Here is an 18,723-nt window from a genome sequence, read left to right as displayed (position 1 = left end):
TGACACTAAACACTACACATAGACAATTACCCACCAAAAGCCTACTGCCTATGGCTACCTTAAATATGGCTCCCAATCAGAGACAATGAATGACAGCTGTCTCTGATTGAGAACCATTCAGGCAACCATAGACTTACCTAGACACCTACACTCAACACAAACCCATACACTCTCCCAAAACCCCCTATACCATACAACCACCCCAGACGAGACAACTATACACAAACATCCCCCCTGTCACACCCTGACCTAACCAAAATATTACAGAAAACAAAGATAACTAAGGCCAGAGCGTGACACTTTTGATACAACCACAGCAGTCTTAAAATGGACTCTTACCTTGAATGCAACGTTAAGATGTTAAAACATTGAAACTTTATTGAACTTTGTCTGTGACATTTCCTGACAAATTGAAATGTTTTGGGATTCTGTAATTGATAAACAATGCTAGTTCCCAATCCGACAATTACTATAAATCAAATGTGTTTTCCTTAGCACAATGTTTGGTGAATGCCTGGTGTTTTGCCTCAGTCCTCCTTTGAATACTGTGTGTACTGATTCAGTTCTAAACGACCATCACCGAGTCCATTCTCACCTCCTCCATCACTGGAACTGATTGTCCAGTCTGCTGAGAGGGTCATTGGCTGCCACCTGCCCTCCGTCCAGGTCCTGCATGAGTCCTGGGCAAGGAAGCGTGTAGGAAAGATCATCGCCGACACCTTCCACCCCCTCTTCCACACTCCCCTTTGGCAAATGGTTCAGGTCAGTCACAACCAAAACCTCACGCCACCTGAACAGTTTCTTCCCACGCGCCGTGGCCCTCACCAACCGGCCACCTGGTCCACGGTGATCCTCTCATCCATGGACTTTGCACTCTGCACTATTTATCCACAGACTATGCACACTGCACTCATCACAGAACTGCAAATTGCTCTTTTTGCACATCTCTTACATGCATCATTTGTAATGTAGCTTACAGTGTTCACAGTGTACATGTTGTATGTGGAAATTCTGCGTCTATATATTTTGTCTATATATCCTGTTTATCGTCTGTCTGTATATTCTGTTTATTGTGGCAGCACCATTTCACAGTCAAATTCCTGTACATGCAAATGTATTTGGCTAATAAAGCTGATTCTGACATGTTAACCTGAGTTTAGCTGGTTAATCAGCTTCATGTCCGTTTATATTCTATTATATGGGACTGGTTATGTACTAGATGAACTGTAGCAGGTTCTCCCTTTCGTCTTCATTTTATTCAAAATCCCCATGTGCTGTGTGTGTTCTTGGGTTTAATACCCTGAATATTGGATCCTGCCTGCAATTAGTGAACTCGTTTTATGGTGTTTGCTAGAGCTGACTGTCTGCTTTTTGTTTTACATATGTATGTTGCTGTCTGACAAGTAATTAACTAGCTAACTTAAGCAAGTAGATTCCACTCAACTGAAGGTATAGCCTATAACTATATGAATTTAATTCCCAATTAATTTGGCTATCAATATTCTTGGTTTCCTAAGTCTTTTGGTGCTTACTACTTAGCCAGCATGCTAGCTAAACAGACAGCTCTGCAGTGCACTTGTTTGAAGACACCCAAACAAGGGTTGTAATAGCCAATCACAACACTGAAATGGCCAAGTGCAGGAATTTGTTTGGTCACTTTCACTGGCGTGATGGATGAACTATCTGAGGTTTCTAGATGCACCCGCCTCTAAGCCCGCCCTCCATCAGCCTGAAATCCAAACCCAAAGGTTCCAAGACTTGAAAGTGATTTAAGAAATTGAGAGTGAAAACTTGACAATGACAAGAGACTATTGCTGGTGGACAATTGAATGCGTTCCAATGTATTTTTTTTTTTTACACGTTTGAATCACATTTCTTTGCTTACAGTTGTATGTGTGTTTTTTAAGAAATATTTATTTTTGATCTATGACAATGACGTTCGACTCGCTCTAAGGCACACTTGCAAGTGCTCAAGTTTAATTTGCGCTCTCGACTGGCCTGTGCGCTCGCTGGGGCTGTCCCCTGTTCGCTCGAGCCATAGACATTAAAACCAGTGGATTGTGATAGTGCTCTTCTCATCCATGTATTCCTTTGGAAAACCACTGAGCTATAATAAGAACTAGAGACAGCCTCAAAGATGGCCGACTGTTGTTTTCAAAGTCATCTATTCGTGGGGGCTGACATCTTGCTAGTTCCAGTTTCAGGAGGCCCTTTAGTACATGCACACTAGTACTGGAGCACAGCCTGAGGCCCCCTGAGCCCTGCGCATGCAGGAGCGGGGACGTGCATTCCAGCACAAGCTAGAGCTGGGTCGTGAATCTTGATTAGTGGGGGAGGGGAAATCTGCAGGCATGATGCACCACCACACAACCCTGACACAACCACTGAAAACATGAAGAATATTTTGTGTATTCAAGTAAGTTATTCAGGACTTCTAACACAACCCATAACAACAAACAACTTAACGCAGCCATAGCTTGGTAACATCAGGTGTACTGTAGTCCTCTGCTGTAGTCCTCTACTATAGCCTGTACTGTAGCCCATTACTGTAGTCCTCTTCTGTAGTCCTGTACCATAGTCCTCTACTGTAGTCCTGTACTGTAGCCCTCTACCATAGTCCTCTACTGTAGTCCTTTACGTTAGTCCTCTACTGTAGTCCTGTACCGTAGTCCTGTACTGTAGCCTCTACTATAGCCTGTACTGTAGCCCTCTACCATAGTCCTCTACTGTAGTCCTGTACCGTGTAGTCCTGTACTGTAGCCCTCTACTATAGACCTGTTACTGTAGCCCTCTACCATAGTCCTCACTGTAGCCCTCTACCATAGTCCTCTACTGTAGTCCTGTACCGTAGTCCTCTACTGTAGTCCTGTACCATAGTCCTCTACTGTAGTCCTGTACTGTAGTCCTCTACTGTAGTCCTGTACCGTAGTCGTCTACTCTAGTCCTGTACCATAGTCATGCACCGTAGTCCTGTACTGTAACCCTCTACCATAGTCCTCTACTGTAGTCCTGTACCATAGTCCTCTACTATAGCCTGTATCATAGTCCTCTACTATAGCCTGTACCATAGTCCTCTACTATAGCCTGTACCATAGTCCTCTACTGTAGTCCTGTACCATAGTCCTCTACTATAGCCTGTACCATAGTCCTCTACTATAGTCTGTACCATAGTCCTCTACTGTAGTCATGTACGTAGTCCTCTACTGTAGTCATGTACAGTAGTCATCTACTGTAGTCATGCACCGAAGTCACGCACCGAAGTCACGTACCATAGTCCTCTACCGTAGTCATGCACCGTAGTCATGTACTGTAGTCCTCTACCGTAGTCATCTACCGTAGTCCTGCACCATAGTCCTGCACCGTAGTCCTCTACCATAGTCCTGCACCGTAGTCCTGCACCGTAGTCCTGCACCGTAGTCCTGTACTGTAGTCGTCTTAATTCAGCAAATCACAAAGGTGTTTTTGATTTTGCTAAATGTTTTGTTGTTGTTGAAGATTGATCACACCAAGTCAACGGTTCATCAGACTTTGGTATAGGCTACAGTAGGTTCTGACTCGGGTCTCCTTCCCGGTGGGTTTGTTTTTAGATCAGAATACTTTCCCTTACATTGAAACATGTAGAAGCATGTAGAAGATGAATAGTACAGGAGTGTAATGATGCTGTGTCTGGTGCTCACCATCCTGACCTGTCCTCACTAACTGAGTTGACCCTGCCTCTTAAGTGCACTGAAGTGCCAGTGCATCAGTAGATATATGGATGAAATGTTGCTTTTCATTTGCACTCAAATGGTTTGAGATGTTTCCTCTGCCTTTCAATAAAAGCTCTCAAACATGATTTAGTTTTTCTGATATTTTATATATTTTTTTATTTAACCTTTATTTAACTAGGCAAGTCAGTTAAGAACAAATTCTTATTTACAATGACGGCCAAACCCGGCCAACTGTGTGCCGCACTATGGGACTCCCAATCACGGCCGGATGTGATACAGCCTGGAMYTGGGGGGGGGGGYGGGMGTAAGAGAAGAGAAGTCATAGCCCAAGATGTACTCTTAAGGAGCCTTATGTTATTTTCAGAGGTAGACTGGCTCATGCAGCCAAAATAGCCAAATACTCCATCTAAACATGAATCGATTCTCAAATACGATATGGTTCTAGAAACATAAAGCACTTTACTTTCATATCACATCAAAATAATTTCTAAATGTCAGTGACAGCACGTTCCAGGCGGACTTCTTCCATTACACGCAGGTGTTCGGAGCATGCTAATTAGTATAGGTGGTCCCTCCATCTGCAGTCTGTCTTCTGTAAACACGCGCTGTAACATGGAGATGTGGCCATGTGGGAACACTAACCCTAACACTATTAAAGGTGTGTATCCATTTAATGTTTTTTTTTTTTTGTTTTTTTGTTGCTGATATGAAAGATACGCTCCTTATGCTTCTGGAACCATATCGCGATTCAGAACTAATTCAGGTTTAGATGGAATATTTGGCTGTTTCGTGTTAATGTTCAGACCGAGCATAGGGGCTCTTGACAAAACTCCCCCGTACAGAAGTCGCATTCGTTCAATGACTTATGTGTAATGTAAATGGAACTGAGAAGCACGATCAAGGGCTAGAAAAGTCAATGCTGTCTCAGTCTGACTTGCAAGATGGTCTGAGGTATTAATACACACATAATTGTGTTATTCAAATGCTGTCACATTCCGAGGATATCCGGGCAGCAACGTTATCCAAACAATAGCATTACTTGTTGAGTCAGACGAGCATCAGCATAATTTCATTTAGATCTTTATTCTTATAAATATATGGGTTGATCACATCAGACCCAAAGCAAAGTAGCAGTTACTGGAATTATCACTAGAAGATAGTGATATAGTGAATAACAAATATTAAACATGGGAGACATACAAGACATGAAATAATACATTTTCTTTCATTCACACCAAATGACATAAGGGTAACTCTTGTGATTGCCATAGCAACAGAGTTTATTGGGATTTGTTTCAATACAGCTCACGCAAACAAACAGTAAAAACAGTATCTCAAAATAAAAAACAAAACATCCATAAAAGCATTCATATTTGATCATTACTCTAGATCTCGAGGCCCATCTGCTAACCAGAATAGTATTGCTAACTGAAGTGCCTGTGAAAGGAAGCTACTAGACTATTGAGACACAGCCACAGTGTGTGTCTTCGATGTGAAGAGGTGTTTAAGGTGCCCCCCGGGGGCCGGCGGAAAGCGAAGAAATCCTTGCGGGCGTACATGATGATGTCGCTCGGTTTTCGTAGTAACAGGAACTGCAAGATGTCAGCCATAATGGCGAGGAGTTCCAGGTGCTGCCGCAGGTATGAGGCCTGCTCCGCCTTCAACTCCTCCTGTAGCACTACGTGTAACACACACAAGTCAGGTCATGTTGGAAACTTAGGGGTTAGTAGTTTGAAAGTAAGGGGCTAGGCCAGGGTGACAGTAGGGGGTAATGGGTAGGGTGTAGGGAAAGACAGGAAATTGGAATGCCTCTGCATGTCCTACTAACACACCAGACGGCTCTTATCTGGCTTATCATCCCTCATCTCTGATACACATACGCCCAAACATGTAAACAGGGGAACACGCCTAATAGTGTGTGTGTGTGTGTGTGTGTGTGTTTGTGTGTGTGTGTGTACAGTGCCTTGCAAAATTATTCATCCCCCTTGGCATTTTTCCTATTTTGTTGCATTACAACCTGCAATTTAAATGGATTTTGGGGGGATTTCATGTAATGGACATACACAAAATAGTCCAAATTGGTGAAGTAAAAAAATTAATAAAACTTGTTTCAAAAAAAAAATTCAAATAAAAAACTGAAAAGGGGTGCGTGTATATGTATTCACCCCCTTTGATTACCTTTTGAAGTCACATAATTAGTTAAATGAAGTCCACCTGTGTGCAATCTAAGTGTCACATGATCTGTCATATGATCTCAGTATATATACACCTGTTCTGAAAGGCCCCAGAGTCTGCAACACCACTAAGCAAGGGGCACCACCAAGCAAGGGGCACCACCAAGCAAGCAGCACCATGAAGACCAAGGAGCTCTCCAAACAGGTCAGGGACAAAATTGTGTAGAAGTACAGATCACAGTTGGGTTATAAAACAAAATCTGACACTTTGAACATCCCACGGAGCACCATTAAATCCATGATTAAAAAATGGAAAGAATATGGCACCACAACAAACCTGCCAAGAGAGGGCCGCCCACCAAAACTCATGGACCAGTTCAAGCAGGGCATTAATCAGAGAGAACCCTGAAGGAGCTGCAAAGCTCCACAGCAGAGATTGGTGTATCTGTCCATAGGACCACTAAGCCATACACTCCACAGAGCTGGGCTTTACAGAAGAGTGACCAGAAAAAAGCCATTGCTTAAAGAAAAAAACAGATTTGGTGTTCGCCAAAAGGCATATGGGAGACTCCCCAAACATATGGAAGAAGGTACTCTGCTCAGATGAGACAAAAATGTAGCTTTTTGGCCATCAAGGAAAACACTATGTCTTGGGAAAACCCAACATCTCTAATCACCCTGAGAACACCATCCCGCAGCATCATGCTGTGGGGATGTTTTTCATCGGCAGGGACTTGGAAACTGGTCAGAATTGAAGGAATGATGGATGGCGCTAAATACAGGGAAATTCTTGAAGGAAACCTGTTTCAGTCTTCCAGAGATTTGAGACGGACGGAGGTTCACCTTCCAGCAGGACAATGACCTTAAGCATACTGCTAAAGCAACACTCGAGTGGTTTAAAGGGAAACGGTTACATGTCTTGGAATGGCCTAGTCAAAGCCCAGACCTCAATCTAATTGAGAATCTGTGGTATGACTTAAACATTGCTGTACACCAGCAGAACCCATCCAACTTGAAGGAGCTGGAGCAGTTTTGCCTTGAAGAATGGGCAAAAATCCCAGTGGCTAGATGTGCCAAGCTTATAGAGACATACCCAAAGAGACTTGCAGCTGTAATTGCTGCAAAAGGTGGCTCTACAAAGTTTTGACTTGGGGGGATGAATAGTTATGCATGCTCAAGTTTTCAGTTTTTTTTGTCTTATTTCTTGTTTGTTTCACAATAAAAAATATTTTGCATCTTTAAAGTGGTAGGTATGTTGTGTAAATCAAATGATACAAACCCCACAAAAATCCATTTTAATTCCAGGTTGTAAGGCAACAAAATAGGAAAAATGTGAAGGGGGTGAACACTTTCACAAGCCACTGTACCTGTGTGTATTTGGGGCGGGACCAGCAAGAGCCTCATGTTGACGGAGACCCCACCTGCACTCGGCTAGAGCAGTGGTGCCCTGTATGTAAATAAAATGTGTTTGCTTGATTGATTGATTGTATAATTAGAAATTATGTCTTCTTACCTGTCAGGTAGGAAGTAGCAGTGCCACCGTCCTCTCCACCCCAAACACCTCCAGTGTCTGGATTCATTAACAGGAAAGAGAGACAGAAAAACTATACACAGACTTAGAAAGTCCAACTCTCAGACTCTCCCCCATCTCAAATGTCCTCCTGTGTCTCTCGCTTGACTCCCCCATTCACCCCCCCAATCAAACGTATTAATAAAGCCATTCTTACATCAGCTGATGTCACAAAGTACTGTACAGAAACCCAGCCTAAAAGATGTTCAAATGTTTGTAGATGACCAGCGGGTAAAATAATAATAATCACAGTGGTTGTAGAGGGTGCAACAGGTCAGCACCTCAGGAGTAAATGTCAGTTGGCTTTTCATAGCCAATCATTCAGAGTATCTCTACTGCTCCAGCTGTCTCTAGAGAGTTGAAAACAGCAGGTCTGGGACAGGTAGCACGTCCGGTGAACAGGTCAGGGTTCCATAGCCGCAGGCAGAACAGTTGAAACTGGAGCAGCAGCACGACCAGGTGGACAGCAAGGAGTCATCAGGCCAGGTAGTCCTGAGGCATGGTCCTAGGGCTCAGGTCCTCCGAGAGAGAGAAAGAGAGAAAGAAAGAAAGAAAGAAAGAGAGAACGAGAGAGAGAAAAAGAGAGAGAGAATTAGAGAGAGCATACTTAAATTCACACAGGACACCGGATAAGACAGGAGAAATACTCCAGATATAACAGACTGACCCTAGCCCCCTGACACATAAACTATTGCAGCATAAATACTGGATGCTGAGACAGTAGGGGTCGGGAGACACTGTGGCCCCGTCCGACGATACCCCCGGACAGGGCCACACAAGTAGGATATAACCCCACCCACTTTGCCAAAGCACAACCCCCACACCACTAGAGAGATATCTTTAACCACCAACCAACCATCCTGAGACAAGGCTGAGTATAGCCCACAAAGATCTCCCCCACGGCACAAACCCGAGGGGGGGCGCCAACCCGGACAGGAAGGTCACGTCAGTGACTCAACCCACTCAAGTGATGCACCCCTCCTAGGGACGGCATGGAAGAGCACCAGTAAGCCAGTGACTTAGCCCCTGTAATAGGGTTTAAGGCAGAGAATCCCAGTGGAGAGAGGGGAACCGGCCAGGCAGAGACAGCAAGGGTGGTTCGTTGCTCCAGTGCCTTTCCGTTCACTTTCACACCCCTGGGCCAGACTACACTCAATCATAGGACCTACTGAAGAGATGAGTCTTCAATAAAGACTTAAAGGTTGAGACCGAGTCTGCGTCTCTCACGTTGATAGGCAGACCATTCCATAAAAATGGAGCTCTATAGGAGAAAGCCCTGCCTCCAGCTGTTTGCTTAGAAATTCTAGGGACAATAAGGAAGCCTGCGTCTTGTGACCGTAGCGTACATGTAGGTATGTACGATAGGACCAAATTGGAAAGATAGGTAGGAGCAATGTAATGCTTTGTAGGTTAGCAGTAAAACCTTGAAATCAGCCCTTGCCTTAACAGGAAGCCGGTGTGGAGAGGCTAACACTGGAGTAATATGAGCACATTTTTTGGTTCAAGTCAAGATTCTAGCAGCCATGTTTAGCACTAACTGAATTTTAGTTGGTCAGTAGTTTAGTTGTAATAGGGTCCAGTATGCAGCTCGAAGGTTTAGAGGCCATGATTATTTTAATCAATGTGTCAAGAGATATAGTATTAAAAAACTTGTGCAGACTCGGGACAACTGAGCTTTGGAGGAATACGCAGATACGCAGATTTAAAGAGGAGTCCGTAATTTGCTTTCTAATGATCATGACCTTTTCGTCAAAGAAGTTCATGAATTCATCACTGCTGAAGTGAAAGCCATCCTCTCTTGGGGAATGCTGCTTTTTAGTAAGCTTTATCAAAAAACATTTTGGGATTGTTCTAATTTTCTTTAATTAAGTTGGAAAATTAGGATGATCGAGCAGAAGTGAGGGCTCTTTGATACTGTACGGTACTGTCTTTCCAAGCTAGTCGGAAGACTTCCATTTTTTTGTAGTGCCATTTCCGTTCCAATTTTCTAGAAGCTTGCTTCAGAGCTCGGGTATTTTTTGTATACCAGGGAGGAAGTTTTTTATGACTGGCCTGCACCCTATCTCATCGTGGAGCTGGAGGAGTTAGAGCCCTGTCTATGTTCGTAGATAAGATGAGAGCACCCCTCCAGCTAGGATGGAATCCGTCACTCCTCAGCAGGCCAGGCTTGGTCCTGTTTGTGGGTGAGACCCAGAAAGAGGGCCAATTATCTACAAATTCTATCTTTTGTGAGGGGCAGAAAACAGTTTTCAACCAACGATTGAGTTGTGAGACTCTGCTGTAGAGCTCATCACTCGCCCTAACTGGGAGGAGGCCAGAGACAATACCTCGATGCCGACACAGCTTTCTAGCTGATTTACATGCCGAAGCTATGTTGCGCTTGGTGACCTCTGACTGTTTCATCCTAACATRGTTGGTGCCGACGTGGATAACAATATCCCTATACTGTCTACACTCGCCAGTTTTAGCTTTAGCCAGCACCATCTTCAGATTAGCCTTAACGTCGGTAGCCCTGCCCCCTGGTAAACAGTGTATGATCGCTGGATGATTCGTTTTAAGTCAATACTGCGGGTAATGGAGACGCCAATGACTAGGGTTTTCAATTTGTCAGCGCTAATGGTGGGAGGCTTCGACATCTCAGACCCCGTAACGGGAGAAGGAGAGACCAGAGAAGGCTCGGCCTCTGACTGCGACCCGTTGCTTAATGGGGAGGACCGGTTGAAAGTTTTTGTCAGCTGAATGAGCGACAGTTGAGCATTCCTACAGCATTTCCTTCCAGAAGCCATGAGAAAATTGTCTGGCTGCAGGGACTGTGCGAGGGGATTTATACTACTATCTGTACTTATTGGTGGCACAGACGCTGTTTCATCCTTTCCTACACTGAAATTACCCTTGCCTAACGATTGCGTCTGAAGCTGGGCTTGCAGCATAGCTATCCTTGCCATAAGGCGATCGTTCTCCTGTATATTATGAGTACAGCAACTGCAATTAGAAGGCATAATGTTAATGTTACTACTTAGCTCTGGCTGATGGAGGTCCTAAAGAACAGCGTCCAGATAAAGCGTCCGGGGTGAAAAAGTTGGACGAAAAAAGTTGAGCGAAGGAAAAAAAAAATATATAAACGGTTAAAATCGTAAAGTTGGCAGGTAGCAAAGTAAGGTTATCAACAAACTGCAGAGCAGCACGTAAACAAGCCTACAAGTTGTAGACAAACACACACACACACACACACTCAATTCAAGTAGCTATCAAGTAAAACATCACCACATGATTAGCTAGTAGCCAAGTAAATAAGTTGTGTATTAAAGGTTAGCTAGCTATCTTTTTCACAGAGACACACAATAGCAAGTAGCAAACCTACCAGTACAGTAGCATTACAGTAGCGTTATCTAGCTAGTTAATTGGCTATATCAGCTATCTTCTTCACAGAGACACACAAACCCTTACTAACATTGGCTAGATATCAACTAGCAAGCCTACCGGTACAGTACTGTTACAGTTGCGCTAGTTAACTAGCTTCAAATGCTAGCTACAGAATTTAGTTGACTTATGTGAACAGCTGCTATTAATGTTAGCTTGCTAGATTGCCATTATCAAGTCACTCAACTAGCTAGGAAAAACAATGCTTGCTTGTGTAGCCACAAACAGTTGTGATCATTTGGCCACAAACACAAATTAAACTCACCTGAGACTGTGTGAGATGAGATCACTGAGCTATAATAAGAACAAGCAGGTCCCAGACAAGAGCGTGAGTGATTACCATTGTTTTTCCTTCTGCATGTGCATGTGACACAATCTTGTATAAAACGTAAATAACTTCAGCTGTGAGTGATATAAAAAAAAACGTTTGCCTCGAAGTCAATTCATGGAAAAATGCCAAGAGTGTGCAAAGCTGTCATCAAGGCAAAGGGTGGCTACTTTGAAGAATCTCAAATATAAAATATGTTTTGATTTGTTTAACACTTTGTTGGTTACTACATAATTCCATATGGGTTATTTCATAGTTTTAATGTCTTCCCTATTATTCTACAATGTAGAAAATTGTAAAAATAAAGAAAAACCTTTGCATGAGTAGGTGTGTCCAAACTTTTGACTCGTACTGTATATATATTTTTTAGCATGCTAGTGTCATAATTTTGTCTCACATGCCGAAAATACAGTTTACATTGAATTGTGAGTCATATCAACCCCACAAGTGATCAAAGTTCTTCACTCGCTCCCTCAAGCTAAATCGATGGCCGAGGGGGCAACATTTGTGAATTGGACCTCCACATAAGATGGCAATCAAACTGCATCCAGTTTTGACTAGGATTCCCCAGAGGGAAAGTGGCTAGTGCAAGGACTGAGGGGGTAAAAATAACGTGTTTGGACTGCAGCCCATATTTCTTCTCTCTTAACTCAAGCCTCGTTCACATTACCCATAATCACTCCATTACATTGCGCCGGATGTTGTGCCACATTTCAATGGGGACGTCCACAACGTTGCGTCGCATTTCAATAGGGACGTCCATCCTGGAGTTGAATCGCAACGCCCCCTTGCGGGTGAAGGCTCCATTTTCATCTTCTTCTGTGGCCAGTCTGTCGAAGAAAACGAAGTTACCAAGCCACAGAAGAAGATGAAAATATGTGGTTTTCGTGATGGCTTTACAATTACCCAGTCCTATAAGTGAGTACTATTGTAATAGTAATGTTAAATAATACACATTGGCTGTTAAGTTTGTTTTGATGATAATTATTAGGTGGAGGTCGATAGCTAGGTATCTTCAACCTAGCCAAGCTTTTAGCTAGCTAGCTAGCTGTTCTGCAGTGCAAGCTAACTTGACTTGCTATAAAGTTAGAAAAACAAATTGAAGAAAAAGTAACTTTTAAAAAGTAAAAAGTAACTCAATTCGTTGGGACATGGAATATACAAGGTGTCAAAAGTGTTCCACAGGAATGCTGGCCCATGTTGACTTCAATGCTTCCCACAGTTGTGTCAAGTTGGCTAGATGTCCCTTTGGGCGGCAGACCATTCTTGATACACACAGGAAACTGTTTAGTGTGAAAAACCCAGCTGCATTTCAGTTCTTGATGCAAACCGGTGGGCCTGGCACCTACTACCATACCCCGTTCAAATGCTCTTAAATCTTTTGTCTTGCTCATTCACCCTCTGAATGGCACACCACAGGAAGCTGCTGAGGGGAGGACGGCTCATAATAATGTCCAGAACGGAGCAAATGGAATGGCATCAAACACCTGGAAACCATGTGTTTGATGTATTTGATACCATTCCATTTATTCCGCTCCAGTCATTAACACGAGCCCGTCCTCCCCAATCAAGGTGCCACCAACCTCCTGTGTGGCACACATAGAGTAGTGTAAATACTTTAAAGTACTACTTAAGTAGTTTTTTGGGGTATCTGTACTTTACTACTTATATATTTGACTACTTTTACTTTTACTTCACTACATTCTTTAAGAAAATATTATATTTTTTACTCCATACATTTACCTTGACACCCAAAAGTACTCATTACATTTTGATTGCTTAGCAGGATAGGAAAATGGTGCAATCCACTCACTTATCAACAGAACATCCCTTGTCATCCCTACTGCCGCTGATCTGGTGGACTCACTAAACACACAGGCTTCAGTTTGTAAATAATGTCTGAATGTTGGAGTGTGCCCCTGGCTATCCGTAAATTAAAAAAAACAAGAAAATGGTGCCTTCTGGTTTGACATTTTAAGACATAAGACATAAGACATTTTAAATGATTTATACTTTTTTTAATACTTTTTACTTTTGATACTTAAGTATTTTTTAAACAAAATACTTTTAGACTTTTACTCACGTAGAATTGTACTGGGTCACTTTTACTTGAGTCATTTTCTATTATGATATCTTTACTTTTACTCAAGTATGAAAATTGGGTACTTTTTCCACCACTGCACACATACACAATCCATGTCTCAGTTGTCTCAAGGCTTTAAAATCCTTCTTTAACCTGTCTCCTCCCCTTAATCTACACTGATTGAAGTGGATTTAACAACTGACATCAATAAGGGATCATAACTTTCCTCTGGATTCACCTGGTCAGTCTATGTCATGTTCTTCATTTTTTGTGTATTTATCTTGTCTTGAATGAAAAGGTCATATTTTGAAATCTCTCAAAGTAAATGTGATCTCTGATGAGAGAAAGGCTCTCCTTGATCTTGCATTACGAACACTACACTTGTCAGTTCAGTAGCGGGGCAAGACTCAATGAAGATGACTGGTGTAATGAAATACATCACAATGTATACGGGGCATGAGTGTTTGCTCGCGCAATGATGTTTCATCTTGCTCGCGCGTGCCATCTCGCACACATTCGACTTTTGAATTGGATTTTATTCCATACAAAGTGAGTGTGTCCATTTATTCACATTTTTCAGTGTTTATCGGCTACATGTTCAGTTGGCCTAGCTGCATTTCTTGTAAATTCCACCATGGGATTTTCTATAGGAGAATAAAAAGAAAAGAATAATTGACATGTGATGATATCATGTTGCCCACATTGATATAACGCACGTGATGATATCATGTTGCCCACATTGATAACGCACGTGATGATATCATGTTGCCCACATTGATAACGCACGTGATGATATGCCATGTGTCGCCCACATTAAACGCACGTGATGATATCATGTTGCCCACATTGATAACGCACGTGATGATATCATGTTGCCCACATTGATAACGCACGTGATGATATCATGTTGCCCACATTGATAACGCAGTGATGATATCATGTTGCCCACATTGATAACGCACGTTGATGTATCATGTTGCCCACATTGATAACGCACGTGATGATATCATGTTGCCCACATTGATAACGCACATGATGATATCATGTTGCCCACATTGATAAAGCTTTTTTAAACCTATGTAGCTTCTGTTTTACCACAGAAAATTGTGTGTTACTTTCACCCCGTGTTACTTTCATCCTGGCTCTCCCCTAATAGTCCATCGTTGACCTAATTTCATTAGCCTAAACAGTCCAGTGCCACATCTGACATACATCGTTTGTTGAGAGGCTGTCATGTAGTCTATAAAGTTTATTCATTGCAATTTCCATCGTTCTCCTTGTCCAGGATATCCAGGAATCGGGTAGCTGATTTCAGTGTGATGTCTCTTTCCTTCCGTTTGACCCGTAGTTGTGCTGGGTACACCAGAGAGAACGGGATTTGTTTTTCCCATTTTCTTTGTCCCCTGCGATGATGCCTCTTGGTTTGTTGCTCGTGTCCCCTCTCGGGCCACCTGTTCGATGTGCTTGTTCAATTGTGGGAGCCCGTGTGAAGTTGTCCTGGCCCAGTAGTTGTGGTATTACCTTTTCCAGGAATTCTTCCATTACGGTTGTTCCACAGCTTTCGAAAAAATTTCTAAACAAAAATTTGAACGGCGATTAAAGTCCTCCATCCTGCTTTAATCTTTCAGTAACCCCCGGAATGATGTATTTAATGTTCAGCCACGGTTTTCTGGAGCTTCTCCCGTGCGATTATCTCCAAGGTTTACCTGGTTTTGGCCTCCACACGTTTGCCCAGTTCGGTCATATCAGTTTAGCTTTTTTGGACATCATCAAATATTTTCTTCAGCTGCTTACACAGTTTCTCATTGCCAGTGCAAATTTCTATGAGTTGGATCTCCAAACTCAATTTAGTCGAGTCAGCAGCTACTAGGTCCATGGTTTCGGTGTGTTTGTTTTTCTCTATTTCTCGATCTAGTATTTGCCATAACACGCAGTTGCCAACATTATGTTTTAGTTATTTCTTTACTTTAGAGTCAAGTTCTTTTCTATTTAAGAAGCATATTTTAGTAAATAAAGATAATGTGAAATGGACCAATTAACAAAGTAGAGGATAGAAAGAGTTTTGTTGACACTGAGAACCAGTGGTGCCTAGAGTTGTGGGTAAACATAAAAAAAAAAGAGAAACAGTGACATACTGAATGACCTACAATTATGAATCCAATATTGTTTTTTCACAGTCAGGTAAACCCAAGCTGTACTGTACATGTAGGTTAACAGTAGGCCTACAATTGAAACAGATCATTGAGGCTGTTAACTGAGTCAGAAATTCACAGGTTTTCCAATTTCTTAAAGTTTTCGCTCTCAAAGTCACACATTTTTGTAAAAAAAAACAACTAACTTGGATGTTCTAAGTCCACAAAAATGCTTAAACCACATCAGGAGACCACTTTTGAGTTTTGGGCAAAGTCTAAGAAATGAGTGTAGTAATTCAAGTTTGCAGGTACCTAGCACTGTTGTTTGATTAGTGTTTTTTATGTAGCACATAAGATGGAGTTTGCAAAACAAATCTCCACTGGATTGATGCAAATAATCCTGATATCGTTCTGCCAGGTAGGCATAGACTACTTTGTAGCTAGTTAACATTTATTTGAGAAGGTTTTGAGAAAGCCTTTCCATCAGAAGACTGTTTCCTGTTCCTTAATTGCTTGAAACCTGGACATTTTACTTCATATTATGAGGCATGTCTTACCTTGCCTCAAAGTTGCCTATAGCCAAAATCCCACCATAGAAATGTGGAGGCAGTTATTTTATACAGACTTCCTGAAATGCATTCTCTTGTTCTACTGGTTTCCTTTCTATTTCATCATTGTCTAGCAGCCAACGGCATTATTCTAGTCATACTAGCAACCCATGATAGTTGCTGCATCTTTAGATCTCCCCTCTCTACATTTCTAACATATATTTCTATCTTTGTCCATGAAACCACTCGCATGAGGGGTGCACATTTTGGAACCGTGTTGCACCATTCTAGGCCTACCGCCGTGTCCACATTGCTGCACTGAGCATTTGGAGGTAAACATTCTAATCTGTTCCATTAGCCTTATTAATTGATACAGTGTATACCTCCACTACACTACTTTGATACACATCCTGGCTGTTAATAAGTGGGTATACAACATATTCCTGCATATACCATCCACTACACCACTACTGAGAATGGAATGTATACGTTTTTAATTAACATTCTTAGAACCTTCTTTGAACATTGGTTAAATAAAGGTGAAATAAATAAATAAATAACGTTACCAATGTTTTCTTTTGTTTTTTTATGGAAAGTTTTCTTAATGTTCTGAGAACATGACTTCAAAGAAAACCATGAGGATACCTGCCGAAAAAACGATGCTGAAGTACTGAAATACCCACCTAAGAAACATGTGGTTCTCAGAGCGTTATATGCTAGCTGGGAAGTAAATGCTGTCTCCTCCTCCCCTTTCTCATCCTCCCCCTCATCCTTCCCCACCTCCTCCTCCGTAGGCATTGCTGAAATGTGTCCATTTGAAATCAGTTTAATAGATCTAGTTTAGGGAGGTACATTATGACACTGTAAACCCATCAGCTGAGGAGAATTATTTCTGATTGCCACATCACCCCTGAAACATGTTCCAATCCTTATCCCCAGGAAGAGAGAGACCGACCGTTGGTGCTTATCAGACCCACTCGTGAGGATGTACAACTGGCTTTAATGACTGAACAACGGCTTGGCTCCAATCAGCACTGCATGGCCTCCTGGCTTTTATTTTCCAAAATCCATTTCATATCATATCTCTCACCGCAAAAAACATCATGATCTGAACTTTAGAATTCTGGACAGTGTTCTGCTGCATGTAAAATAAGACGATCTGCAGGGACCAGATTCTGACTGCGGAAATTATTCATTATCAAAGGTTTTATGGTCATATTTTTCTCATATAAGCTGTGGGAGAGAGGGATTGCCAGAGGAAACATCTTGGTTCTGCTTGTGTTTCCACTGAAAGGTTTGGATGGCTTAAAGAGGAGATGACCTTCTTGGACAGGTCTCTCTCTCTCCCCCTGTTTCTTTCTTTCTTTCTCACTAATGCACGAGGAGGCTTCAGGCCCTCCCAAAACCCACTCTGATCTCTGCCCCCACTCTCCTCGTGGTCTCAAAAAAACTTTCTTTGGCGGGCCCTGGTCCTCTTCGTGCCCTGTCCGCTCTCTGCCTGCCCTGCGTTGCTGCCTCTTTCATTGATCGCCGTCCCGCTTCAGCGCTTTCTCGCTGCCCCAGCTCCTTGCCGTTTCGGTCTCCTCTCTCTCTCTCTCTCTCTCTCTCTCTCTCGGCTGGCCTCTACTAGTTTCCCCAGCCTTGCCGCCCAGGGTTCTCCTTTTCCGTCCAAAACTCTTCCCTTTCCTATTGTCCAGGCAGTCCAGAACTCCGCTGTGTCCCCTTGCCCCGTGTGATACCACGCTGGCTTTTCGTGTCCTTGAGTTGCCGTGGGTGATTCTGAGTCCGATGCACCTATGCCGGACTCAAAGGTTAAAAGGCGGAACAAGTTAGGCACAAATTAGCACACATGAAACATCTCCCTTTGTGTGTTGGAGTTGGCTAGCATGGTGTTATGCCTAGTGAGGAGAGGCCTCTTCTCCGCTGCTCTGCTCTTGCGCTGACCGCTGTTTGCCCTGGTCCAGAACCCGCCCCGCCCTTCTGGGACCACAGCGCATGTGCTTTGGAGGCCCTCAGTAAGGAAACCACACAGAGAGACATAGCAGGGGGCAGAAGGTTCCCCCAAAAATCCTGCTGCTCCCATCCAAGACACCAGCAAGAAAACCCAAAAAACTGGATGTGGTGAAAATGTCAAATTACTAAGGAAACTAAAGGGAAACCTCAGGCAAGTGAAAAAATACGGACATTTTGTGTTTTACAACATACTGTTCAAAGCAATGGAGGAGAAGTAAGCAAGAGGGGATGAGACTGATATGGGGAAAAATAAGATGGTATGGATCGAAATAAAATTGCAATATGAGCTTGTATGATTCATACCATATTGAGTGTTTCAGTACTGAAGATGGAAGTGTTGGCTGGTGTTTGCTGGGTGTGTTTGAAGAAAACAGTGTCTGCCTCTGCACTGGGCTGTCTCCTCAAAGGCTCCATCCCCAGCAGTTATGGGAGGACAGAGACCGCTAACAGCTTCCTGCTCAGTCCATAACAAACAGCGAGAGGCCAGGCCCCAAGGCTTCCTTGTGTCCCACCACACAGCCGCACAATAAACACAATCACGTTATTTTATACCGCTCGGTCTCAACCCCCCCCCCCCCCCCCCTCCTCACACCACAACACACACCACCACAACACACCACACACACACACACACACAACACAACACACCACACCACCACACACACAACACACACAAACACGACACACACCACACACACACGAACACACACACGACACCACACAACCTCGCTCCACGCTGTGCTGC

Source organism: Salvelinus sp. IW2-2015, linkage group LG23 (assembly GCF_002910315.2).
Source record: "Salvelinus sp. IW2-2015 linkage group LG23, ASM291031v2, whole genome shotgun sequence".
Classification (NCBI taxonomy): Eukaryota; Metazoa; Chordata; class Actinopteri; order Salmoniformes; family Salmonidae; genus Salvelinus; species Salvelinus sp. IW2-2015.
This window is presented reverse-complemented; position numbering follows the sequence as displayed.